This window comes from Odocoileus virginianus, chromosome 1 (genome assembly GCF_023699985.2).
Source record: "Odocoileus virginianus isolate 20LAN1187 ecotype Illinois chromosome 1, Ovbor_1.2, whole genome shotgun sequence".
Classification (NCBI taxonomy): domain Eukaryota; kingdom Metazoa; phylum Chordata; class Mammalia; order Artiodactyla; family Cervidae; genus Odocoileus; species Odocoileus virginianus.
In genome coordinates, this window is record NC_069674.1 from 36,000,165 (window position 1) to 36,026,724 (window position 26,560).

The following is a 26,560-nucleotide window of genomic DNA, read 5'->3' on the forward strand; positions in this document are numbered from 1 at the left end:
TTCTCTCTACACAAAGATACAAAATGACTATGTCAGCCTTGTAAGGATTTACAAATCTCACAAAATCTAGGACTTTAGTTCTCCATTAGATCTGAATTATTTAGGGTTAGGTTTGGTTATATGTGACAGAAAATAAATGAGTAAATAATAGTGGCTTAAAAGAGAAAAAAAAAAGAGAGAAAGAAAATATAGTGGAGGGACTTCTCTGGTGGTCCAGTGGTGAAGACACTGAGCTTCTACTGTCAGGGGCCCTGGGTTCAATCCCTGGTCCAGGAACTAAGATCCTACATACCACATGGTGTGGCCAAAGAATAAAATGAAAATATAGCAGAAAATCAATACACCACTATATATAAAATAAATAACAAATAAGGACCTACTATACAGCACAGGGAACGACATCCAATAATTTGTAGTAACCTAAAAGGGAAAAGAATCTGAAAAAAATAGATACATGTATATGTATAACTGAATCACTTTTCTGTATGCCTGAAACTCACACATCATTGTAAGTCAACTATATTGCAATAAAAGCAAAAAAAAAAAAAAAAGTATTACTAAATAGGGATTATTAGACATGGGCCCTATCTTTATTCTAGAAATTCTAAGAAAGATTACCTGCCCCTGACATACTCTTCAAAGCTTCTCATGATGCCCTAAATTTCAGTCTTTAAGGACTGTAACTTTAGCTTGAAGTTTTTCCCTCTGTCCTAACCATGAGGTAAGTCCCAGAACTATAGTACAAAAGCTCAGTCAACATTTTCCTCCAGTTCTTCAAAATGACACATCCGAATACATTATCTTATTTTCCTGAAACTTCACTCCTTTAGATCTTAGCATTTCTGCCAATCCCTCACTATTCCCTCTAAAGTGTGTGTTAGCCGCTCAGTTGTGTCTGACTTTGTTGTGACCCCATGGACTATATATAGCCCCCTAGAATCCTCTGTCCATGGAATTCTCCAGGCAAGAATACTGGAGTGCATTCCCATTTCCTTCTCCAGGGGATCTTCCCTATCCAGTAATCAAACCTGGGTCTCCTGCATTGCAGACAGATTACCATTTGTGCCACCAGGGAAGCCCACACCCCACAGTGATTTTCCCTCCTCCATCTCCCTTGCCCTCATATCTACTCGGTGATCTGGTCCTGGCATTTTCCTTCCCAGTCTCATTCCTCTCTTCTGCCCATCCCCATTGTTGCTACCCTTCGGCTATTTATTCCTTGATTGCTGTGACAGAAGCCCAGCCAGCTCTCCCCCTCAACCTCTCCCCTGTCCCATAGTAGAAAGACGGGACATAGGCTACCGCACCAGGAAAGCAGGTGAGAAAGAAGGGAGAGAGGAAAGGAAGCAATATTGGAAAATTTTCAATAACTTGAAAATAAAACCAAAGGCTGCATCATGAGAAAAATATAAAAGAAACCTTCCTTAACAAATTCTGTTACTCGAACACAATCCTTGTACATATATTTTGCACATTTTCCCCCCAAATTTCCAAAAGATAGTCATGGATACTTTCTAGTAGTCCAGCCAGACCCTAGTCTATGAATTACTATAATTGAAGAAAGTCTCTAAGAATCAATCCTAATGTAATAACATAGTATATTGAGTCTGAGATTTTTCTCAGTCAAAAAATTTTCTCCAAGAATTACCAGCCTTTAGGAGACAGGGTGTCTTATGAGGTTATTATATAAAGATTATTGTTTAATAATAATTTTACAGGTTCTGATCTAAATGTGTTTTCTGTATCACTGGACTTAGGTAAAACTTGAGGGAAATGGAATTTCAGCTCAGTATAAGAAAGACATCAATAGCAAGATTGTTGGGAGTTCCATGGTGGCCTAGAGGTTAGGATTCTGGGCTTTCACTGCTATGATCCAGGTTCAGTCCCTGGTTGGCGAACTGAGGTCCCTAAGGCCACAGTGTGGACAAATAAATAAAATAAAATACAAAAAAGCCAAAACAGCTACAGCAACAACAGTGTTGACAACAGGATGGAAACTTTCAGAGGAAAGTAAGCTGGAGAGGATGAGTATTTGTCTGGAAATTGCCAGACTGACTTAAACATCCAGGTCTTAGTTGTGACATGCAGGATCTTTCAGTTGTGGTATGTGGGATCTAGTTCCCTGGCCAGGGCTCGAACCCTGACCCCTGCATTGGGAGCACAGAGCCTCAGTCACTGGACCTCAAGGGAAGTCCCTATATAGCTATAGTCTTAATAGTGAATATATTTACCGTATTTGTAACCCAAGTATATAGTTGGCAAAACCAGTTTGAGAAACATTGTGTTAGAAGTTGTCTAAAATCCTGAGATCTAACAACTAGCTGGAGTTTCTGATTTAGGCTCAATTAACTCCTAAAGAAAATTCTTAGGGAAAAAAAAATTGAAGACCAGGTTTGGGATGAGTCAGGGAAGGTGATCTTTCAATGCAAGGACAGAACCTGTGGCTTTTAAAAGCCTTTTCACCAGGACCTGGAGTAAGGCCTAGCATAGTAGGCAGTCAGTAGATACTCATGAAGAAGGAAGGAAAAAAGGAAGGGAGGGAGGGAGGGAGAAAGGGGAAGACAGACATTTTGTTTATCATAATTAGATCCTTTGCCTGCATTTGAGGATTAGCAAGCCATATAAAAAACCTATAAAAAGCCATTTTTTAAATAATCAAGGAAATTTGCGTAAGATCTGGGTACTGCATGTTATTAATTTACTGAAATTCTTATTAATATCAGTGTATTTCCTTGTGTGTGTGGTGCTCACTCACTCTGTGAGACCCCATGGACGGTAGGCCACCAGACCCCTCTGTCCATGGAATTTTCCAAGCAAGAATACAGGACTGAGTTGCCATTTCCTACTCCAGGGGATATTCTTGACCCAGAGATAGAGCTCTTGCATCTCCTGCGTTGGCAGGTGGATTCTTCATCACTGTGCCACCTGGGAAGCCCCATGCTATGGTATACATTGTGCTATTCTTTCCATTTACTATGACTTTTGCTGGGTGCAATCCTGGCTGAATGATTTTAAAGGCCTTTCCAGTGAGAGATGTATACTGAAGAATTTATAGGTGAAATTTTAGGATGTCTCAAGGAACAGATGAAACGAAATTGACAGCTGCTAATTGTTAAGTTTGAGTGGTTTGTGCAGGAGTTATGGTATCTGAGTGCTCAGTCCTGCAACCTTCCAGGCTCCTTCTGTCTGTGGGATTCTCCAGGCAAGAACACTGTAGTGGGTTGCCATGCCCTTCTCCAAGGGATCTTCCTGACCAGGAATCCAACCCAAAGTCTCCTGAGTCTCCTGCATTGGCAGGCAGATTCTTTACCACTGAGCCCCCTGGGAAACCCCATGCTATAGTATACATTGTATTATTCTCTCCGTTTCCCTGTGTGTAACAAAAGGTAAACCACCCTTTTCCTGAGAGAAACAAGTCTTCCTACTGGCAGGCTTGAGTATGTAATGAATTAAGTTTGCTCCTTTGTATCCAGCATGAGGCTACTTAGTAGCACCCTGGGAGAGCTGGGTGCTACAAAATACTCAGAATACTCAAGAGTATTTCTTGGTAGTTCCTCCTCCTTGGCTGAGAGTTCTGAAAGCTGTAAGCCAGAGCAGGACACCCCGTTAAGGAACAGGAAGGCACAGTCAGGGTTTACCTAATCTTTCTTTGCCTCAGTTCACACAGATGTGAAAATGGAGATAATAAAAGGACCCACCTCATAAGGAGTTGGGATGAATTGCCTGCCCTTCTTGTTGCCCTGGAAAATGGATTTTGTACTGTGTGAGTGTGGTGGTTTCTGCCCAACGCCACAACAGGTGATGAGGGAAGAGGAAGCGTTGGAAGCCATGATTACGGGCACACTCCTCTGGAGTCTGCCCACGCATCCCTGTTTCTCTCCTCCTTAGCCCCCCAGGATGAAGCCTCACCTCATCTTCCCTTCTCTTCCGTCCCTAAAACAGTGCCATTCTAGATTTCCCAGCAGTGACTCAGGAGCTAAAGGGCAGGTCTTCTAGGGGGAAGTGCTGGGCCTGGCAGCCCACAGGCACCTGATTTTCTATCTTGATCCTATGACTCTTTGGCCATGTGATTTTGGGTGATTACCTAACCTCTCTTGGCATCAAGCTACTGTGAAAAAAAGATAGTATCGCCCCACACGCAGATGGGAAGACTGAAGAATTGTAGATAAGGGGCCTAGTGGACCACATGGTATACAGCAGATGCTCAATAAGTTAGTGATGAAGGCAGCAAGAGCCTCTCATTGCTGCCTCCCCCACATTCCCTACCAAGCCCACTCAGACCTCACTGGACCATTTGCGCCTTGGATTTTTGATGCTGATATTTGGTTTCTGGCAGGGATTTCCACGTGGCGCTAGTGGTAAAAATCCTGTCTGTCAAAAGAGGATACATAAGAGATGCTGGCTGGATCCCTGGGTCAGGAAGATCCCCTGCAGGAGGGCAAGGCAACCCACTCCAGTATTCTTGCCTGGAGAATCCCATGGTCAGAGGGGTCGCAGAGTCGGATATGATGGAAGTGACAGCACGCACGCAAGGTGAGATCAGGGCAGAGAAGACCCAGGAAGGGTTGGTAGGCTGCTCAAAAGACTTCCACCATAAGGGCCAATGGTGGGGTTTTCAGTGAGGCAGATGAGAAGGAGAATGCTTGCAAGACAGACAAGGGGAATTTCTGGAGCAAATGGTAGGGGGAAGGAAGAGAGAGGAACATGTGGAAGATCACGCTGAGGAACACTTGGAAAACCAGCCTTACCTGTGAATATGAACATCTCTTATAAATAGAGAATAAAGTAAGATAGTGCTTACTATGTGCCAAAGATTATTCTAGGTGCTTTACATTTGATAACTCATGTAAACCTCCCAGCAGCCTGTGAGTTATGCATAATATTATCATCTCCATTTTACATGTGAGTGAACTGAGGCAAAAGGTATTTAAGTAACTTGCTTAAGGTACCCCAGCTGGTAAGTGATGGGGCAAATATTGTTACTGTTCCATATCTGCCCTCCAGATTCCATCCCAGATGTCTCTAGTGGCCCATTGCCAACCTGGAACTATGCAGGGAAGGGAATTTGGACAAGTACAGTTCCCAGGTGCCTCAGTGGTAAAGAATCTGTCTGCCAATGCAGGAGATGCAGGTTCAATCCCTGGGTTGGGAAGATCCCCTAGAGGAGGAAATGGCAACCTGCTCCAGTATTCTTGCTGGGAAATCCCATGGACAGAGGAGCTTGGAGTCCCAAAGAATCAGACATGACTGAACAGGCATGCAGCAGCAGCAGTTCCAGTTTAACTAAATTGCTGCAAGGGGGTACAGCCTACTTTTGCTGTACCCATTCTTTCTCTGGCTGGCAAAAGGAAGGGGAAAAAAAAAATCTCCTGCTCAGGCAATCACCTGTCTTTAATATTTACATTGTATAAAATGAAAAAGTGAAAATTTTCCCTGCTGCCAGCCTCTGGTCTGGGACCCTGGTTGGATCCTTTGCTTCTCTTTGGAACCACCTATACCTTCTGCCCAGAAGTGGGTTATTATCCTAAACAAAAGTAAGTTAAATCCCTGACAGTCACCAGTGGTTTGATGAGATTGGGAAATAAAGCTAATTTTTTTAGGGTCTTAATTACACAATTATTATGTTCCAAACATATATGTCAATATATTATTTAAGTCTCATTGTCTTTTGAATTATATAAAATATCATAAATGACAGTGTAATATGATCTATCATACTGCTCTCCAGGATAGGTGTAAGCACAGAGTTGCTTTTATTGAAATACTCTTACAATTGGAGGCGGCAATGCCTAGGTGAGCAGTTGTCATAATTTGGGCTGTGGCAGAATTCCCTGCTGTGTGTGCTTAGTCATTCAGTTGTGTCTGGCTCTTTGCGATCCCGTGGATTGTAGCCCACCAGGCTCCTATGTCCATGGGATTCTCCAGACAAGAGTACTGGAGTGGGTTGCCATTTCCTTCTCTAGAGGATTTTCCTGACCCAGGGACTGAACCAGAGTCTCCTGCATTGCAGGCAGATTCTTTTACGTCAGGGCTGATTAAAACCCTACTGGCTCCCATCCTTGGAATTTCTGATTCAAAAGTTCTGATGTAGGGAGGACCTGGAAACTTGCAGTTCTATTGGGTTTCCAGGTAATGATGGTGCTGCTAGTCTAGGGGGTCACACATTGAGAACCACTGGCCTTGTGGATAGGATCACATCCTTCTAGGTGAGACATCATGAGCTGGACTCCCAACTCATCATCAATTTGCTATTTGACCTTGAGCAAATTCTCAATATCCTCAAGCCTCAGTTTCTTTATATGTAAATGAGGATAATAATGACAAAATCTTTGGGAGTTATACTGAGGACTATATAAATTAATCCCCATAATGTATAGATACTTTATGCATCTATAAAGTACTTATCCACATAAAATATGGATACAGCACACAGCAAATACTCAGATGTTTGCTATCATTTTAATTAAGAATGTTTTGTGAATCAATGATTACATAGCAAATGCATATTATGAAATATTCCATATCTGCAGATCTTCTAGAAGAAATGGAAGTTTTTTAATGTAATTTCTAAGTAATTGGTTGTGAACTTGTCATGTCTCTTCTTCATTTTTTTCTAATGATCAGGAAGTTTGGAAAAACCAAGCAAATGCATTTAGGAAAAGAGATAGAAATACAGCAAGGGCTAGATCGTTCACAAAATTTAATTTCATTACCATTACAGCAAAGTTTGAGTTTAATTTCCTAGTTGAACAGAAGGTGGCAGCACCACACAGGATTTGGCAGAAGAGTTTCTCAGAGCCGCCTCCCCCAAAGCCCCTGCCTGGGGCTGTCTTCTTGCACTTTGAACTCCATTTCCTGGATCTCAAGCCCTTTCTTATCCTTGTTTAGGTTTTAGACCATCAGTGGATCGAGCCTCATTCCGGCTGGGGGCTCCAGGGTCAATTCACAGGTTAAACAAACAGAGTTTCATCTTGGCTGCAAGACTAAACTGATTTGTAACTCGAAACAGGACCCTGTGTGCCTCTGAGCCTCAGTTTCCCCTGTCTAAAACAAATTCAGTTCAGTCGCTCAGTCGTGTCCAACTCTGCGATCCCATGGACGGCAGCATGCCAGGCCTCCCTGCCCATCACCAACTCCAGGAGTTTACTCAAACTCTTGTCAATTGAATCAGTGATACAATCCAACCATCCTCTGTCCTCCCCTTCTCCCGCCTTCAATCGTTCCCAGCATCAGGGTCTTTTCCAATGAGTTGGCTCTTTGCATCAGGTAGCCAAGGTACTGGCGTTTCAGCTTCAGCATCAGTCCTTCCAATGAATATTCAGGACTGATCTCCTTTAGGATGGAATGATTGGATCTCCTTGCTGTCCAAGGGACTCTCAAGAGTCTTCTCCAAAACCACAGTTCAAAGGCATCAATTCTTCGGTGCTCAGCTTTCTCTATAGTCCAACTCTCACATCCATACATGACTACTGGAAAAACCATAGCCTTGACTAGATGGACCTTTGTTGGCAAAGTAATGTCTCTGCTTTTTAATATTGAAACGTAAAACTTTGTGTATTAAACAAACCAGGATGTATCAGGATGTGTCAATTTTTAACACCAAACGGATAACGGCAATAAAATCGCATTGCCTCAGAAGACTTTTCCAGGGACCACCTGTCCACTGTCTTCTGCCTTTAGGGTTACTTCGGTGGAGCCTGTCGTTTTGGGGAAATGTTTTTGTTTAACTGAAGCCCTAAGGGTTTTATTGAACTGAAAACTTCTTTTGGCGAAGGATGCTCCGGCGCCCTCTGGTGACTAATCCCAAGTAATGCACCATTCACCTCACAACGCCTTGCTTTCTATCCCTGTCACCAAATAATCCAGTTTTTGCCTTTTGAGTCCTTTGTTAGCCTGCTTCTGGATTATTATTTTTACTGCTAACTCTATGAAGCGCCACAAGTAGCGGTTATGAGATTCAGTTTTGAAAATACGGACTCCAGGCAAGCCTAGAGCGGAAGCACGAATAAGCGAACTTGGTAGGACGGCCAGCTCTTCGATGTGGGCTCATTTCACAGGAAGAGCAGATGCGATCGGAGAGATGGTTGTGAGTCCCACTGCGGAGAGGGAGTGTCGGTGAGCCTCATGTTTTCTATGCTTGCGATCCGGATAGCTGGCTCCTGGAATCTCCGCGCCCTTTCCTCTTAACTCCCGTTTCCAAGGCTCATCCTCTACGACTTGGTGGCCACTCTTAGGACCCTGCCATCTATCCTAGCGCTCCTAGTGCGTAAGGGACCAGATCCTGATCCTTCCGCCTGGAAATGTTGCTAGAAATGCCAGTATTTCTCCAGGAACCAACTGCATTGGAATCTTCTAGGATGCTGCTTAACATCCAGACTCCTTCGGTGAACTCTGGACTTGCTGCAATAGAAACTCTGAAGGTAGAGATGAGAATTATGCATTTTAGACAGATCCCTAAGTGATTATGAGGCAAGCCAAGGTTTAGAATAGCTTCATATGCTTGTGACTTCACAGACATGATGATGATGACAACTGCTGTCTACATAACAAGTGTCTGTGTTTCTGATGCCACGTCCCCACTCCACCACCATAACTGTGAGTGATGCGAGCACCAGCCAGGGTGCATAAGCATTAACCATCTGGCTTCCATCCCTGGAAACACAGTATAGAATAAGTTTTTCAGCCCTTTCCTGGGCCTTCTTTTTTCATCCATCAGGCTAGTGTTCTCTTTGCTGAAAAGCCTTAAATTATACCCCAACACTGAAGTTAAAATGTCAAGGATTAAAAAATCAAATTTCTATGTGGTACATATATACACTGGAATACTGCTGCTGCTGCTGCTAAGTCACTTCAGTCGTGTCCGACTCTGTGAGACCCCATAGACGGCAGCCCTCCAGGCTCCCCCGTCCCTGGGATTCTCCAGGCAAGAACACTGGAGTGGGTTGCCATTTCCTTCTCCAATGTGTGAAAGTGAAAAGTGAAAGTGAAGTAGCTCAGTCATGTCCGACTCTTAGCGACCCCATGGACCACAGCCTACCAGGCTCCTCCATCCATGGGATTTTCCAGGCAAGAGGACTGGAGTGGGGTGTCATTGCCTTCTCCGACACTGTAATACTGTTCAACCATAAAAACAAAATAATGCCATTTGCAGCAACATGGGTGCAACTAGAGATGAGCGTACTAAGTGAAGTCAGAAAGAGAAAGACAAATACCATGTGGTGTCACTTATATGCGGAATCTAAAATATGGCACAAATGGCTTTATCTACAAAACAGGAAAACGCTCACAGACATAGAGAACAGACTGGTGGTTGCCAAGGGGAAGGGGGGTGGGAGAGAGAGAGATGGAGAATTTGGGATTAGCAGATGCAATTTATTATATATAGAACGGATAAACTACAAAGTCCCTACTCTATAGCACAGGGAACTATATTTAATATCCTGTAATAAATCATAATAGAAAAGAGTATGAAAAAGAATGTAAATATATATATATATATATATATATATATATAAACTGAACCACTGTACAGCACAGTAATTAGCATGAGCTTGTAAATGACATTAGCATGACATTGTAAATCAATTTCAATAAAATAAGTTTTTAAATAAATAAAGGCTACCTACCAAAACAATTGTATGGTGGGTAGCTTTGCCTGGCTGAAGCACCTTTTATTTCTGTCGGTCTGTCTGTCTGTGGAGGGCATGGCATGCCATTGTGCCTTTGACGTTAACAGGAATAAGTTGAAATGAGCGCCTGCTGTTTCTGTTAGACAGAAACTGTGAGGACAGGGGCGTTAAATCCACCCTAGGATTCAAGGACTCAGTGTTAGTAAGGACAGTGAAGTCCAGCTTGTTGCCCAGGGCAGGAATCCCATACCCTCATACTCCCTGAGGGGACATTGTCTTAGATGCTGACTTCTGAAACTGTCTTCCCTTGGATCCGTTTTCAGGCATATTTTTCATCTAAGTACCCAAGTGCTTCCTCACCCAGCAAGGCCCAGAAAAGAGATGAAGCACTAACACTGGTCACTAGTGTTACTAGTGTGGACACTAATCTCAGACTCTGTGACATACCGTCCAATGTAGTAATACAAGCCACATCTGGCCACTGAGCACCTGAAATGTGGCTGATGAAGAATGTGCTATAAGTATAAAACACACACCAGCCTCTGGACACATAGCAAGAATATAAAATAGCCCATAAACAGATAGGTAGCATGTTGAAATGATTATATTCTGGATATATTGGGTTAAATAAAAGGTATTATTAAAATTAATTTTACCTGTTTATTTGTCATTTTCAAATTTGGCTACAAGGCAATTTAAAATTATAAAACATGGTTTAGATGCTACTGGTCTGGACCTATGGTGTTTGCCTGATGGTTTCCACTATTCCTAACCAGGCTTCCCCGGTGGCTCAGTCAGTAAAGAATCCCCCTTAAAGGCAGGAGACCACCTGCAGTGCAGGAGATGCGGTTCCAACCCACTCCAGTATTCTTGCCTAATAAATCCCATGGATAGAAGAGCTGGCGGACTACAGTGCATGCAAGCACAAGAGTTGGACACGACTTAGTGATTAAACCACTACCACTGTTTTTAACCTTCTGGGGCTTAACCACTTCCCTAACATGATCTTTCTGGTTCCTCCTAGTTCTTCCCCTCCCAGTCAGTCCTATCCTATTGCCCATGGAGCTGTGTGACACATTACAGCTCATGCTAGGAAGTCTTCCTGGGGTGCCCCAGTTTGCCCACCCCATTGCTACATGATTCTAGTGGTTAGAAGATTCTTTTTTATACATAAACCAAAATAGGCTTCCCTGGGACAGCTTTCTATGAGAAGAAATGAGTCATGGTTAATGATTGTAGAGTAATACAGGTAAGCCATTTATTTAATCAACTCCCTATTGCTAGTTATTTAGTCTATTTTCAGGTTTCTAAATTTTGTGTTACAATAATCATCCTTATGTTTAAATCTTTGTACCCATGTTAAATCATTTCCTTTGGATCAGTTCTTACTAACATAATCTTTTAAGCTTTTGATGCCATTCTGCATTACATGAACAACAGTAGGTATTATAATTTTAAAAAATTTTATAATTCTTATAAATGGTAATTTTGTTAAAAAATTTGCATTAAAATTGTACATGGCTTAAAGGAAGTTTAAAATGGTAATTGCTAAACGGTAAGGACTAGAGCAGTGGGATGGGGGACAGAGGGAGGTTGAAGAGGGAGGGGCTATATGTTAACACACAGCTGGTGCACTTTGTTGTAGAACAGAAAATAACACAACACTGTAAAAGCAATTATATTCCAAGAAATAAATAGATGAAAAAAAGAACTTAATTTCTTCTCAAGTTCCCTTTCTGTTGACGTGCTGTGCTGGGTGCTAAGTCGCTTCAGTCGTGTCCAACTCTTTGCGACCCTATGGACTGTAGCTCTCCACTCTCCTTTGTCCAGGGGATTCTCCAGGCAAGAATACTGGAGTGGGTTGCCATGCCTTCCTCCAGGGGACCTTCCTGACCCAGGGAACGAATTTCTGTCTCATTATGTCTCTTGTATTAGCAGGAGGGTTCTTTACCACTAGCGCCACCCGGGAAGCTTCTTTCTGTTGATAGCAGAAATTAAACAGAATTCAAATGCCAGTTCTGACGTGCGTGTTTTCTTCTAGAGGTGATTTATGCATTTTCTATACAAAAGTACCACAAAATGCACCCTTTTCTATGCCTTTCATTTTCACATTTATACTTTAAAAAAAAAAATAAAATAAAATTCTAGGCCAGCTTAAAAAAAAGTCCTCCTTAATAAATGTCACTTATTACCTTAGTCTTGTAGTAAACCCAGGAATCCACTTTAAGCAGCTATTTATTTTCCTCCTTCTTTTCTTTTTCTTTTTACTTTTCTTTCCTTTCTTTCCACTTGCCTATTCTTCAGATGGAAGACTAAGCAGTCAGATCCTGAGTATTCTGGGACCCACAAGGGACAAGTTTGCCTACCCTTATGTCTTATGAGCTGGAAAAGGTGGGTACTAAGCCCCTGGGCCAGGCTGCAGAATCTCTCCTCTAAGACTGCTGGTGGAGCAAAAAGTGAGAAATTACTGACTTATTATTATTATAAGAGGTCTCAACCTCTCCTCCTCAGGTTCATTTCTTTATTTTATCTCTCTATTCCAACAAAGGTCCACCTAGTCAAGGCTATGGTTTTTCCAGTAGTCATGTATGGTTGTGAGAGTTGGACTATAAAGAAAGCTGAGCACTGCAGAATTGATGCTTTTGAGCTGTGGTGTTAGAGAAGACTCTTGAGTCCCTTGGCCTGCAAGGAGATCCAACCAGTCCATCCTAAAGATCATTGGGTATTCATTGGAAGGACTGATGTTGAAGCTAAAACTCCAATACTTTGGCCACCTGATGCGAAGAACTGACTCATTTGAAAAGACCCTGATGCTGGGAAAGATTGAAGGTGGGAGGAGAAGGCGACAGCAAAGGATGAGATGGTTGAATGGCATCACCAACTCAATGGACATGAGTTTGGGTAGGCTCTGGGAGTTGGTGATGGACAGGGAGGCCTGGTGTGCTGTAGTCCGTGGGGTGGCAAAGAGTCAGACATGACTGAGCAACTGAACTGAACTGAACTGATTTCAATTTAACAATGTTTTGCATATAATTGACTTTCTATAAATATGTATTGAATTAATGAACTAATAAATGTATATATCAGTGGGTGACTGTTAACCCTGGAAATATCTGGTTAGGCTTGTTACGGTAATACTGAAGATTTTCAACTGTGAGTCACATACAGATGGCGAGTCACATAATGATCCATATGTCACTCACCATAAATGATCAGTGACAGGGTAGCACATATACTATTGGGATAATACAGAATTATATACTTTTAGACCTGGAAAGGGCCCTTGAGCTTTTCATGTCCCAAGGTTCCCAACTGGTGAAGACCATCAGAATTTAGCTGACAGATGTATTTATTTAGCTTGCATAGTCTCACTGCTGACTTCTACTTATTTTTTATTTATTTTTTTACTTTTAGTTTATTAATTTTTAAATTTTATTTGTTTTAGGTTGAGTCACACGGCTTATGGGATCTCAGTTTCCTGACCAGGGATTGAACCCAGACCTTGGAAGTGAAAGCACAGGGCCCAAACCACTGAGTCACCAGGCAACTCCTACCTTTAAAGTGGTTACCAACATAGACATATTGGGAGATTGTATATAGTGTTTGGAGCTTTTTTAAACTGGAAGTTCTGACACCTCTAGGTCCATAGCTACACACAACAGCCTGGACTGAGTAGCTACTGCCCTCTTTTATTCAACCCAATAGTGGATTTTCATTCACTTGTCAAATGATTGCTATATATTTCAGGCAACTTGCTCATTTTTCTGTTTAGTCTATGACTTGGTGAAGTTTTCTTGCTATGAATCCAGACTTGCTGATTGATTCTTGGAAGCACATTCAAGTATAGTTTGGGTCTACCCCTATCTTAAAATTCTTCTTTTTTTTTTTTTTTGGCCACCCCTTACAGCATGTGGGATCTCAGTTCCCCGACCGGGAATGGAACCCACGATTGCGCATTGGAAGCCCAGAGTCTTAGCCACTGAACCACCAGAAAGTTTCTGCCCTCTTTTAGATGGGATGTGTTTTATCCATCGGTGGAGCCCCAACCACACACAGTGCACCTGACAGATACACAGGACTTTTCTGGCCCTTTGGAGATTGTGTTTGTGATGCCAGATCAAGTCTGATGCCAATGTAGTTAAGGAAACTGAAGCCCACCGAATTTACCTCCCTAAATATTTCGCTTGATCTTCCCCACGCCATCTTCCATCTATTGCCAGAGTAAGCTCTGGAAAATATAAATTTGCCTAGGTTACACCCCTGCTTAAAATCCTCCAGTAGCTTTACTAGACCTAAAGATCCTGATCTTATCATGGTTTAGGAGAACTTACAGTGCCAAGCCTGCTTTACCAACCTTAACTCAGACAACTCTGCCTCACCAGCCACACCAGATAACTTCATGTTTCTCTACTTTGCCCTTTCCTTTTTGCCTCAGGGTCTCCCTTCCTGCTGTTCCCGTTTCCTAGACGGCTCTTCCCCATCTATTTGTCTGACACTTTCTTACATGCTTAGGTCAGACACCTGTGATTCTCCCCTGTGAATCCTTCCATCCTCACTTCATCATCTCTGCATGGGACACAGTTCACAGTCCACTTTACAGTCCCTGGAACAGTTTAGTATGACTTCTCCACTGGATTGTGTTTTCCTTGCAGATGGGACCCACAAATCATTCTCTCTTTTTTGTAGGCTGCAGCATGTGGGATCTTAATTCCCCAATGAAGGATCAAACTCATGCCCCCTGCCTTGGAAGTGTGGAGTCTTAACCACTGGACTGCCAGGAAAGTCCCACAAATCATTAATTTTTATCCTCATTATTTATTCTAGTGCTCAGTAAATGCTGAATGAATGAATGACAGCCTTGCTCCATGTGACTTATTTAGTAAGACAGCCATGAGAAACTATGGTCTGCCCCCGATTCCCTGTAAGGTTATGACCAAGGATCCTTTGCAAACTGGAGACAGCATATGGACAAGCTTCACTCTTTCCATATTACCAGACTGTCTCAGGAACCTTAGTCTTCAGTATTTGTTGATTTTACTCCTTCTCTTTCTTCTACACAAATTGTATAACTTATTTTGACTTCAGCTCCTCACTTTAAAAATTGGCTCCCAAGTCCTTGGCAGTCCAGTGGTTAGGACTTCACACTCTCACTGCCAAGGCCTGGGTTCCATTTCTGGTCTGGGAGCTAAGATACCACAGGCTGCTCAGCACAGTCCGGGGGAAAAAATGATTCCCAAATCTCTATTTGCCTCCAGATAATTAATAAAAATCAATCATTGAAATTCTATGAAATTGAAATTTTGTTGAAATTGAATTTCATTGAAATTTTCCTTGCTAGTGGGCTCATAAATGGGTTTGTGACCAAAACCTGGCTAGTGAGATGTGAGGACAATGATGCGGGATGAGAACAGATGTGTCCTGGACACTGTCATTTTAGAATTTGATGTTTAGACATATTGCAGATATCTTGCCACCAACCTGAAAACGAAGCTGCTATTAAGAATGACAGAAAGAAATGAAGGTATCATTGAAGAGCTAAATCAGTCAACCCTGATTTTTGTTACAATATGAAGGTTAATTGTTAACTGCCACGTTAGGTGATAAATTTCCTTTCTGTTAAGCCAGTTTAAGTCTTGTTTCTATACTTTAACTTGGAACCAAAACATGTTACCTGATACAGTTCTCCAGTTCCCACTGTCATTCTCAAAATAACTACCTGTAATCCTCAACTTTTTAATCTCTTTGTTAGTCTATGAATAGCTTCATTAGATAGGCTTTGGGTGATCTAAAATTGAGCACATAAAGGTGGAAGTGACAGGACCAGGAGTTCTTTAAGTATTTGGTTTTTTTGGATCAGTTCTACACATTGTTGTTGTTCAGTTGCTAAGTCATGTCTGACTTTTTGCGACCCCATGGACTGCAGCATGCCAGGGCTTCCCTGTCCTTCACTATCTCCCAGAGTTTGTTCAAACTCATGTCCATTGAGTCGGTGACGTTCTACACATGGCTATTAATTACTGATAATGCACATCTTAGAGGGGGCCACGAGTGAGCCTCATTCCATCATTCCCTACTGTGGGCCACACTTCTACCCAGGCTTCAGCCACAGTTTTTTCTTCCTAATGCCACCCAGATTTTGTTTATAATAAGACCTATCCTCCTGAGAGTCATAATACCCCCAGTTCTAAGAGTAGGCCCGATTCCTCCTCAGATAATCACATTGCCCTGTGTTAATGGTCAGTTATGTGAGCCCAAGACTGATTTACAGTCAGGGAGACATGACGAGAAGGCCATTAGGAGGCTGCTGGAAAAACTTCTCTCATTCGTAAGAGAGATATCATCCTTACTCCTCTTCTTTCCCTTTCGGGATGTGGATACCACAATTACTGCTGCTGTTTTATTATGAGCTTGAGGACAAAGCCAACACCAAGGATTTCAGAAGAGAAAGCTGAAAAGACTGCTGGTCCTTGATGGCACATTGAGCTCTTAAACTGACCAATGCTGAAGCCCTCCCTGTCGTAGCTGAAACTTTTAGTGGTGCAAGTTAATGCATTTTCTTATGCTTAAGCCACTTTTATTTAGACTTTCTGACACGTGTGCTAAGTCATTTCAGTTGTATCTGACTCTTTGCAATCCTATATACTGTAGCATAGTCTGCCAAGCTCCTCTGTCCATGGGATTCTCCAGGCAAGAATATTGGAGTGGGTTGCCATGCCTTCTTGCAGGGGATTTTCCTGACCCAGGGATTGAGTCTGTGTCTCCTGAAGCTCCTGCATTGCAGAAGGATTCTTTACCCCTGAGCCACTGGGGAAGCCCAGACTTTCTGACATTTTCTCCTAAATCATCCATATGATACATCTACAAATAGGGAAGGTTGTCTTGCATTTAGCCATTTATTACTTTCCTGATAGCCCTAAGTTATTTTTATATGTCTTGCTTGCTGGTTGAAAATCAACTTTTCATTAAGCATCTGACATGTGGGTGATATGATTTGAAAAGGACATTCCAGGAATCAGGTACTGTTCAGTTCTCCTTTCCAACAAAAATCAAATGGTACATACTTGTCTTAGTCAGGATAGGATAGGATGTGACTCAGCAACAAACCCTGTCTAATGACTTAGCATGCATTAGAGCCAAAGGTCTCCTCTAGTTGGCTGCCTCCACTTTTACAATTTGGGGGTCCCTGAGTCACCAGGTCCAGTTAGTCTTCTGATGAGACCAAGTAGAATCTGTGGAGGGGCCACACAGGGAGGGCGAGGCTCTGGGACTACTCAAGGGGGAGAGAGGAGGCTCACCTTCTCAGAACTTCAACTGAGCACAGGCTTCCTACTGCCCCCTCCCACCCCGATTCAGGGGCCAGACATAAGAGTCAGAACATCTTGGACATTCCAGCCCCCACTGGCAGGTGACGGCATCTTTCTGGGAGACCACTCATGAGGACGACTTTCCAGGTGTCTCAGTGATAAATTATCCACTTGCCAATGCAAAAGACACAGGAGACGGTGGGGTCATTCCCTGGGTTGGAAAGACCCTCTGCAGGAGGAAATGGCAACCCCACTCCAGCATTCTTGCCTGGAGAATCTCATGGACAGAGGAGTCTGGTGAGTTACAGTCCATGGGGTCACAAAGAGTTGGACACGACTGAGTGACTGAGCACACACATACAGATAAACTCGTGAGGCCAGCAGAAGAGCCATTCAGCTGAGCTTTATTCAACTCACAGAACCAAGGAAAATATTAGAATGGTGTCTGTTCTAATTAGGCTTGTGACATGTAACGAAAATGGCCACCAGGCAGCAACTCCCCAGACAGGGAGCCTGGGGATAAACATTTCAACCTCACCCTTCTCTCCCTCTTTTTTCACCTGCTCTCCCAAAACTGAATCTAATCAGAAGCAGAGGGTAAAGGAAACTTTGATGTTGTCCATAAAAGTGACCCTTTCAGGGCACAGGTCAGGGAAGACACGAACAGATATTGGAATTGGAGAGATGAACAGAAGCTATTCAGTAGAGTTCACCCCTGTCCCCTTTACCATTAACTTGATCTTTGTGCAGGTAAAATTCTGTCTCCCATCACAGGAGATACTCAAAGTTCTTCAGCTTCTATATTACCACAGGGAAATGTCTATTCAGTCATAGTCCCACCTGAAACCTAAAATATTAGCCACCACTAGCATATTTCGGGCTTCCATTGTGGCTCAACTGGTAAAGAATCCACCTGTAATGTGGGAGACCTGGGTTTGAGCCCTGGGTTGGGAAGATCCCCTGGAGAAGGGAAAGACTACCCACTTCAGTATTCTGGCCTGGAGAATCCCATGGACTGTATAGTCCAGGGGGTTGCAAAGAGTCAGACAGGACTGAACGACTTTCACTTTCACTAGTGTATTTCACATCAGGTGGCTGGGACAGGGAAAGGATATAGAAAAATAATTAATGAATATATAAAAACACCTGTAAGACAAGCGCTCGGGCCTGGTACACTGGGAAGACCCAGAGGGATCGGGTGGAGAGGGAGGTGGGAGAGGGGACCGGGATGGGGAATACATGTAAATCCATGGCTAATTCATGTCAATGTATGACAAAAACCACTGCAATGATGTAAAGTAATTAGCCTCCAACTAATAAAAATAAATGGAAAAAAAAATAAAAAATAAAAACACCTGTATGACCATCGCTGCTTCAGTGACTGGTCAGGAGGTCTAAGAAGGCGGTACTCATAGCTGTGTTCTTCAGACTGGCTTCCCATTTTTCTTAACCTCTTGAGATTCTTCACCCAGTAGAAAGGCTCAAACCTTCCCTCCTATGGCATTTGAGTTCATAGTGGTCTTGCTTTATTGTCCCACAACAGTTTCCCACTGACTAAGATACTCGGCCAATTGAGTACTCTGAGGCTCCCAGTGAATGCTCTGGATGCAAACACAGTTCTCTGCCTTCCTTTTGTGGCCGCAGCTCAATGTCTCCCTGGTAATCAGGATCAATGACCCAGCCAGCGACGTAGCCTCATTCTTTAAATTCCTCCCTTGGGCACTAGAATCACTAAGAGAAGCTAAGGTCACAGAGGCAGAAAGCAAAAATTCTTCAAGCCCATGGTGTAATAGGGAGAGGGATCACTCTCATTTCCAACCCTTGGAGCCCATGCAATCTGGCTAGGAAAAAGAAGGCATCATAAATGGGTCACTGGTTAAACATATACTTTGATTTATAAATCACTAGCCCAACCTCACAGGGTGGTGTCTCCCAGCTGGTGTTTGGACTAAGCCTTCAGCAAGCCATTCCACTCTTTTAGCTAACCAACTACTCCTGTGAAATGGAGTACACGGTAATATCAGTGAAGTTCACAGATGCTGAGAGAAGTGCTCCAGTTCCTTTACTCTAAAACGCATCCTCTAGACTTAGGCAATGGTGTGTGGGATACAATGGTGGTGAATAAGGTATTCTGGAAGTACGAAACTGGCGGAGTTGGCAGAAGCACTGAGATCTGCCACTGATTTTCCAAAAATTATCTTTCCAAACTCCTGACCACCTCAGTCACTGTCCATGTGTCACTATAGTCTTATACCTCAGGCTACCTCTTTTTTTTTTAATTGAAGTATAGTTGATTTCCAATATCATTTTAGTTTTAGGTGTAAATCACAGTGACTCAGTCATATATATATATGTACATAACTTCACATGTTATATGTGTGTGTTATATATATATATATATATAACTTCACATGTTATATATGTGTTATATATATCTTTACATATTATACATGTGTGTATGTTATATATATGTATAACTTCACATATTATATATGTGTGTATGTTGTATATATAACTTCACATGTTATATGTGTATGTTATATATATGTTCCATTTCAGATTCTTTTCTCTTATAGTTTGTTAAAAAATATTGAGTATAGTTCCCTGTGCTATACAATAGGTCCTTGTTGATTGTCTACTTTATATATAGTGGTCAGGCTACCTCTTCTTCCACATGAAGTGGACAACCAGATGTAGCATCCAGAATTCTGCCCATGGGGACTTCTCTGGCTTTCTGGGCCACGCTTGGGTAGAACACCAGTGTAGCAGCCCCCTACTTCCAGCTGGTGATGTCATTAATAGGCAGATCTGTCAATAAATCTAGCCCTTGTTTTTTTCTTTTCTATTAACTGGTCATATGGAACTCTTCACAAGGCACTGGTGTGAATTGAGAAGGAAGTGACAAAGCAGTAGCTTGTGCTACTTGTAACCACACGTTTATGTAGTTTTCTTGTGTCTTCCCAAGCTCCTTATAAGACTGTGTATACCATTTCTATTTGATAAGAAATCTCTAGTGTAAAATGGCCACGTTTAAAATTTTTTTTATGGAACACATACTGCTGAGTTCATGATGGGCAGCTTGGGTCAGACATCTGTCAGGGTCTTGTTATCCAGATTTTTTTTTTTTTCCAACAGAGAATAGTTGAAGGCCTTTTAGGACCTGAGTCCTTCCAACAAGGGATGTAGCTAGACTTCTTAGAGAGCGAGCTGGGGGTATAAATACCCAAATCTCCCTCTTCTTCTTCTCTCTAATCTCCTTGGTTTGTCACGGACTGAAGCCAAATGGATTCCAGAGAACAGGGGGTTCATTGGTGATTGTAGACCATATATGTCATCTTCCCAGGGCACAAAGCAGGATGGAGGGTGGATGGAGAGAGGCAAATAGGAGATATCCTGCACATGGGGTGAATATAGTAAAGGAAGATGCAAAGAAATTAAGAATGAGGTGAATCAGACTTAGAGAATGAAGTTATGGTTACCGGAGGGAAGGAAAGGAGCACAGGATATTTAGGGAGTTTGGGACTGACATGTGCACACTGCTGTATTTAAAGTGGATAACCAACAAGCTCCTACTGTACACCACGGAGAGCTCCCCTCAGTGTTGTGTGGCAGTCTGGATGGGAGAGGGCTTTGGGGGGGACGGACACACACATGTGAACAGCTAGGTCTCACTGCTGTGCACCTGAGATGGTCACGACATTGGCTGTACCCCAGTGTAAAACATAAGTTTAAAAGAAAGAGGTGGGACTTCCCTGGCAGTCCCATGGTTAGAACTCCATGCTTCTACTGCAGAGGACACAGGTTCGATCCCTGGTCAGGGAACTAAGATCCCACATGCAGCAACTAAGACCTGGGACAGCCAAATAAATAAACTCTTAAAAAAAAACCAAACAAGAATGAAGAGAAAGATCATAACACTTAAGCTGGGGAGGGGGAGTGATGAGGACTCAGGAAGGGGATGACAGCAAGGAGAAAGATGTAGGACCTTACAACTGCAAGTCAGATGGGGGTTGCAGAGTATTCAAGTAGGGGTACAAGGACAAGTTGGAAAGACAGAAGGTGTCTTTCATATAAGGGGACTGCTTAAAATAAAAACTCCCTGTGAAATATTGGTTATGATATGGTTTAGAAAGACAAGACCAGGAGCTGACTGTGGCTCATATCATGAACTCCTCCTTACAAAATTCAGACTTAAATTGAAGTAGGGAAAACCACTAGACCATTCAGTATGACCTAAATCAAATCCCTTATAATTATACAGTGGAAGTGACAAATAGATTCAAGGGATTAGATCTGATAGATAACTCTACCTATGATCTTCATCCTGAAGAACTATGAATGGAGGTTCCTGACATTGTGCAGGAGGCAGTGATCAAAACCATCCCCAAGAAGAAGAAATGCAAAACACAAAATGGTTGTCTGAGGAGGCCTTACAAATAGCTGAGAAAAGAAGAGAAGCTAAAGGTAAAGGAGAAAAGGAAAGACATACCTATCTGAATGCAGAGTTCCAAAGAATAGCAAGGAGAGATAAGAAAGCCTTCCTCAGTGATCAGTGCAAAGAAATAGAGGAAAACAATAGATTGGGAAAGACTAGAGATCGATTCAAGAAAATTAGAGATACCATGGGAATATTTCATGCAAAGATGGGCTCAATAAAGGACAGAAATGGTATGGATCTAACAGAAGCAGAAGATATTAAGAAGAGGTGGCAAGAATACACAGAAGAACTGTACAAAAAAGATCTTCATGACCCAGATAACCACGATGGTGTGATCACTCACTCACCTAGAGCCAGATATCCTAGAATGCGAAGTCAAGCGAGCCTTAGGCATCACTACAAAGAAAGCTAGTGGAGGTGATGAAATTCCAGCTAAGTTATTGAAAATGCTAAAAGATGAGGCTGTGAAAGTGCTGCACTCAATATGCCAGCAAATTTGGAAAACTAAGAAATGGCCACAGGACTGGAAAATGTCAGTTTTCATTCCAGTCCCAAAGAAAGGCAAAGACAAAGAATGTTCACACAATTTCACTCATCTCACCTGCTAGCAAAGTAATGCTCAAAATTCTCCAAGTGAGGCTTCAACAGTCCATGAACCAAAAACTTCCAGAAGTAAAAGCTAGATTTAGAAAAGGCAGAGGAACCAGAGATCAAATTGCCAACATCCATTGGATCATTGAAAAAGCAAGAGAGTTCCAGAAAAACAGCTACTTCTGCTTTATTGACTAGGCCAAAGCCTTTGACTGTGTGGATCACAACAAACTATGGAAAATTCTTAGAGAGATGGGAATACCAGACCACCAGACCTGCCTTTTGAGAAATCTGTATGCAGGTCAAGAAGCAACAGGTGGACATGGAACAATGGACCAGTTCAAAATTGGGGAAGGAGTATATCAAGGCTATTTATTGTCACCCTACTTATTTAACTTATATTAACTTACATGCAAAATGCGGGCTGGAAGAAGCACAAGCTGGAATCAAGGTTGCCAGGAGAAATATCAATAACCTCAGATATGCAGATGACACCACCCTTATGGCAGAAAGTGAAGAGGAACTAAAGAGCCTCTTGATGAAAGTGCAAGGGGAGAGTGAAAAAGCTGGCTTAAATCTCAACATTCAGAAAACTAAGATCATGGCATCTGGTCCCATCACTTCATGGCAAATAGATGGGAAAACAATGGAAATAGTGACAGACTTTATTTTCTTGGGCTCCAAAATCACTGCAGATTGACTACAGCCATGAAATTAAAAGACACTTGCTCTTTGGAAGAAAAACTATGACAAATCTAGACAGCATATTAAAAAATAGAAACATTACTTTGCCAACCAAGGTCCATCTAGTCAAAGCTACGGTTTTCCAGTAGTCATGTATGGATGTGAGAGTTGGACTATAAAGAAAGCTGAACACCAAAGAATTGATGCTTTTGAACTGTGGTGTTGGAGAAGACTCTTGAGAGTTCCTTGGACTGCAAGGAAATCCAACCAGTCCATCCTAAAGGAAATAAGTCCTGAATATTCATTGGAGGGACTGATGCTAAAGCTGAAGTTCCAATATTTTGGCCACTTGATGTGAAGAACTGACTCACTGGAAAAGACCCTGATGCTGGGAAAAACTGAAGGCAGGAGGAGAAGGGGACGACAGAGGATGAGATGGTTGGATGGCATCACCGACTCGATGGACATGAGTTTGAGCAGGCTCCAGGAGTTGGTGATGGACAGGGAAGCCTGGCGTGCTGCAGTCCATGGGGTCACAAAGAGTCAGACGTGACTGAGTGACTGAACTGAACTGAATTGAAGCACTCTCCAGTGGAACTTCCTGTGATGATGGAAATGTTCTAGATCTGTGCTGTCCAGTTCTATAGTGACTCATCACATATGGCTACTGAGCTCTTAAAATATGGCTTCTGTGACTGAGAAATGAACTTTCAATCGTATTTCATTGTAATTAATTAATTTTAATTTTGACAGCCAGACGGGTCTAATGGCTAGGTACAGTTGGATAGGACAGGTCTGGAGTATGACCATATCTGCTGCTTTATTGGGAGGGCAGCAAAGAATGATGGAAAAAGGAAAGGAGCAGAAACAAATACAGTGTGGTGAGTTTCTGAGCTGGTCACAGCTTCGTGGGAAAACATACCAGTTACATGGGACATCCCTGGATGTGCCACATGCCAGTGCTGTGGGAACAGCCCATCAAGGGGAGGAAGCAAGATGCCCTGGTCTGCCGGCGTCTTCCCATCATCTCCAAGTGTCCCCCACAGTGTCATAATTACTCCACCCTTCTGGGTGGTGCTGGGAAAGCAGGGCTTCATCTCTTCTGGAAACTGGGAGAGGAGCCAGTCAGTGGGTCGCTTTGGACCTGAGTGCTGAAGCTGCTGCTACTTGAGTGGGCATGAGAGAGGTCAGGCCAATGCCAGGCCCTCAGTGGGGGAAGACTGAGTCACAGGGGGCATTAGGAGATGAGATTAGCTCCACTGAGCAAGAGGCCGAAGTCAGGAGGTATGGTCAGGAAGAGCCAAGCAAGTCTGAGGGAGTGTATGAGCTCAGTCTGGTATATTATATATAAGTGACCTCTGGCAGGTCAGCTAAGCACTTCAAGTCTTAGCTCCTTTTTCTGTACAGTGGGTAATAGGACCTACCTTGCATTCTGGCTCATATTATTCATACACATTACTCATTATTATTACAAGAACTTTGTAACAATAGGTGAGGCATCTAGCATTCTTGCCATTTCACAAATGGGGAAACTGAGGCTAAGAGAGAGTAAATGAAAATACAAATGGGAGAGCATCAGTTCCTCTGATTCAGCATCTTACTATCACACATCCCTCGAGATTTCATCTGAAGACCGAATTTTAAAATGCTAAGAGAGAGGACTCCAGCATGAAAGTGAGATAAAATTAAACACGGGAGCAGATATTATAAAGTGTTTGTTTAACAACATTGACTTTATAAAGTAAAAGGTACTGAGAAAGCAGTTGACAAGTACAGTTTTAGAAGCACTCCAAAAATATGCTTGTTTTGAAGGAAGTTATTCCTGTTGAACTGCGATCTGTTGAAGCAGAAAATATAAGACCCATTCTTCCAAACAACTTTCAGGGGATACCTCTCATGGGCTAGTCCAACGCAGCAGGAGAGCTACTATCACTGAGACCACACATGCTCTGACTTGTCAAAACCCACCTTTGTGTTCCCTCTGCCAAAGAACAGGCTCAGGTATCATGATCTCTAATCCCTTGGATGCAGCTGCCTATCAGACTTTTAGAGCCCAAGCCAGGCAGCTCCCACTGACAGCAAACCTCTTTCAGATCTGAGTTCTGAGGAAAAGAACGCAAGATGGGGAGATTAACTCAGCAAAGACCCTCCAGGCAGTATGAGTAGAATTTAATCATGAAAATGAGATGTGAACTGTTAATTTTTTGTACTTCATGTAAATACAGAGTGAAATCAAGACTCTCTTAAAAATAGGGTTATTATTTTGCAAGCCTTCAAAGTCTCTGAGTAAGGCGATATGGGAGCCACGTTCAGGGACACAGGCAGAGCTCTTAGAGAGGTCTAACAGAGGCTTCTCTGGTGGTTCAGTGGTTAAGGCTCTGGGCTTCCAGTGCAGGGGGCACAGGTTTGGTTCTTGGTCAGGGAACTAAGATCCCACATGGGTTGGCACAGCCAAAAATAAGTTAAACAATTAAATTTAAAAAAGAAGAAGCCTGGTATTTCTCAGGAGCATAAACCAGAGATGAACCATTTCATAACTGAAGACTTTTCCTGTGAATGATATGGACGCCGTAAGGGCTATGGTAACAGAAAGTGGCACTTATTCACTGATGTTATTACCCCAAGAAGTGAGTGCTGGAAGGAATGAGAAGGTCATCCAAGTGTTAGACTGAGGCCAGTGTCTTGGAAACCCAGGGCCTCCTCACCAAGAGAGAGGCAAACAGGCGTTCTGCATCCCCACACTTATTCCCCTCATCATAAACCAGAAGATGGTGGCAGTGCCAAAAGATCCAGTGATGATCAACATGGGCTCTCCTCCTGGGGAGTTGAATGGTGGGCCACTACTGATGTAAGCAGCTCTATGAGCTTTCTCGAAGGCCACCTTTAGTGACAAGGAAAAAGAGTCTCAAATATATTACACTCTGGAATGGTGGAATTTCAAATAAAGTTTCTATCAAAAGAGAAAGAACTATGCTGTTGGACTTCGCCTGTGGCTCAGTAGTAAAGAATCTGCCTGCTAACGCAGGGGACACGGGTTCGATCCCTGGTCTGGAAAGATCCCACACACTGCAGAGCAACTAAGCTTGTTTGCCACAACTACTGAGTTCACGTGCCATGTCTACTGGAGCCTGTGTGCCTAGAGTCTGTTCTGCAACAAAAGCCACAGCAGTGAGAAGTCCAAGCACCAGAAGGAAGAGTAGGCCCCGCTTACCGCAACTGGAGAAAGCCCGCACAGCAATGAAGATCTAGCACAACCACAAAAAATTTAAATAATAAATTGTGCCATCAGAGAAGAAACACGTCTTTGCATCTAGGATAGTGCCTTCCCTGGATATGGTATGACTCAACAGTCTCTGTCATCAATGCTGATAGTAAAAAGCTTGGGAAAAAAAAAAGTTCCTGGGCTTTCTGGAGTAATTATTTGTTTACCTTTCAGTTTCAGCGACCAGGGGATGAAAAGTCGTAAGCTTTGACTTCATGTTATCCTGTGAGGCATTAACCAACTGTCCTTTCATGAACAGCTGTGAAAAAAAAAGTTTCAAAACTATTATGTGTTCTGTAGACAAATTCTCATTTTACCCCTTCTCCTTTAAGGAGATATACCACTTAAGGCTTCTGCTCCTTGCTAGTTACATGATATTGAGAAAATTATCTAATTTCTTTGATAGTCTATTTCTACATTTGCTTAATGTGGGTGATAGTAATGCCTGCCTCACTGGGGTGTTCTGAAAATAGTTAAATGAGTTATTATCTGTAAGTACTGTCAGCAGGATGCTCAGTGGACTGTAGGTATGAATGGGATTTTTGGATTTAAAAACCATGCAGAAATGACAGCTTAAGTTTTACCTAGCTGATATTTAAAATTTCTCCTTTGAATCTGATGTGAATATCAGAAGAAAAAGAGAAACCAGCAA

At 42.6% G+C, this 26,560-nt stretch overlaps 1 long non-coding RNA gene across 1 annotated transcript in view; it reads right to left on the reverse strand.

Annotated features, from left to right (window-relative positions):
• The window catches only part of LOC139034828 (uncharacterized), a 44,916-nt gene extending 18,375 nt beyond the window's left edge, over positions 1-26,541 (reverse strand). The window contains exon 1 of the long non-coding RNA XR_011487402.1: positions 26,076-26,541. This is a non-coding gene — a long non-coding RNA (uncharacterized lncRNA). The remainder of the gene's footprint in view (positions 1-26,075) is intronic.
• Positions 26,542-26,560: the final 19 nt, after the last annotated feature.